Source organism: Humulus lupulus, chromosome 7, assembly GCF_963169125.1.
Source record: "Humulus lupulus chromosome 7, drHumLupu1.1, whole genome shotgun sequence".
NCBI lineage: Eukaryota > Viridiplantae > Streptophyta > Magnoliopsida > Rosales > Cannabaceae > Humulus > Humulus lupulus.
In genome coordinates, this window is record NC_084799.1 from 25,220,030 (window position 1) to 25,222,170 (window position 2,141).

At 29.8% G+C, this 2,141-nt stretch overlaps 1 non-coding gene across 1 annotated transcript; it reads right to left on the minus strand.

The window, feature by feature from the left end:
• Window positions 1–1,502: 1,502 nt before the first annotated feature.
• On the minus strand, window positions 1,503–1,609 carry LOC133793041 (small nucleolar RNA R71). The gene has a single exon (XR_009874504.1). It is a non-coding gene; the product is annotated as a small nucleolar RNA R71 (small nucleolar RNA).
• Between the last annotated feature and the right edge of the window lie 532 nt (window positions 1,610–2,141).

Consider the following 2,141-nt stretch of genomic DNA (forward strand, 5'->3'; position numbering starts at 1 on the left):
CAACTCCTTTGGGTTCAACATTCTTGTTTACACGATCACTATTCTATATGAACGATTCGTACGCTTGGGATATAAATATTTAAAACATACCCATTTTGGGTCCATCAAGTTTTTGGCACCGTTACCGGGGAGTTGCAAGAAAAGAAACGAACTTTTTCTCAAGGTTAGTGAATTCTTCTATTAGTTATTTTAATTTTTGCACTTAAAAAAACTATATATACAAAAATATAAAAAATATATATTTATATAAAAACTAAAAAAAAAAAGATAAAAAGAAAATTTGGGATGGTTCTACCACCCATAAAAAAAACTTACTTATATATTTATATTTATTGTTTTTTTTTAGTTGACGACACTTGTGCCCCATTTCTATCTTTTTAATTTTTATAGTTGATGGCACTTGTGCCTCCTAATTTTTTTGTAACTTTGTTGTAATTTTTTTTTTATATATCTTTATTAGTTGACATCACTTGTGCCTCCTAACCTTTGTTGTAATTTTCTTTATTTATCTTATTGTTATATTTTTGTACAATTTACTAGTTGATGACAATTTTGCCTCCTAGTCTTTTATCTTATGTTTTAGTGATGGCACTTGTGCCTCCTAATTTTTACCTTATTTTTGTTATGGTTGATGGCATGCTATGCCTCCCTACTCTTGCCTAATTTTTTATAGTCTTATTTAATTTTATCTTATTTTTCTTTGTCTTTTATCATATTATTGTGTAATTGTGAAAAAAATACTTGAAAAAAAAAAACTAAATCTTGTCCTTTCACCATAAGCAAGCTGCCTCTACTAATTAACCTCAGGAAGTTGTTAGTAGTGTGCGAGTAAGTGGAATCAAATTGGCCTGGGGACAAGTAAACTATAAAAATTATATTGTTGTGAAATCTCTAAAAATTCTAAGTATGCTCTATGGTTGTGGTTTTAACTGATATTCCACATTAGAAAATTGTTTGTTTGAGATTATCTTTGTTACCTTGTTTTTGAAAATTGTATGCATCATTGGGAACATAACTATAAAAATCGATTGGTAAAAAGATGTTTATCTTTGTTTGAAATTGAAAGTGTTAGTAAAAATTTGAGCATCATGGAACCAATTGCTAATATTAATAGAAATCTCGTTGATGAAAATGTTGTGCCTGAAAAAACTTTGCTTGAATATTTTGCACCTATTTCATCTAATGCTCCTTCATGTATTGTTTTTCCCACCACTTCTGCTACCTATTTTGAGCATAAACTATCAATCATTCAATTGTTGCCATCTTTTTATGGGTTAGATAGAGATGATCCTTACATGCATGTCAAAGATTTCTTAGAAATTTTCTCAACATTTAAATTTCAAAAAATTTATGATGAGTCGGTCAAACTAAGACTATTCATTTTTTCTTTAAAAGACAAATCAAAAGCTTGGTTAAATTCTCTTCCCATAGGGTCTATAACTATATGGGATCAACTTTATAATAAATTATTGCTGAATTTTTTTCCTATGTCTAAAACTGATAGTCTAAGGAGAGAAATCTCCGAGTTTTTTCAAAAAGATAATGAAGAGTTTTATGAATGTTGAGAAAGATTTAAAGATTTATTATTAAAATGTCCTCATCATGGTTTTGAAAAATGGAGACTTGTAAAATATTTTTATGATGGTTTGACTCCCCCTAATCGTCAAATGATTCAATCTATGCATACTGGAAATTTTTTAAAATTTCAAGGACAAGAGGCTTGGGATGCCCTTGAAGATTTATCTGTCAATTCACAACAATGAAATTATTTTGATCCTAGGTCTAAGTCAACTAATTCACCAAAAAGAGGAGGAAGGTATGAAGTAAAAGTTGAATTAGACTTTAGAACATCCTTAGACAAATTAGCGAGAAAAGTAGAAGCTTTAGCCATAAGCCAAACCATAAATTCTTAAATACAACCAAGAAAAGATGTTTGTTCTATATTTTCTAGTCCTTGCCATAATGCCCAATCATGTCCTTCCTACCAATAAGTATTTTCTGAGGAGGCCAATGCTCTTCATGCTTATGAGAAACCAAATGATAGCCCATTTTCATCCACTTATAATCCAAATTGGAGAAACCATCCAAACTTTTCATGGAGACAAAACCAACCTCCAATGAATCAAGGGCAAAAATACAAC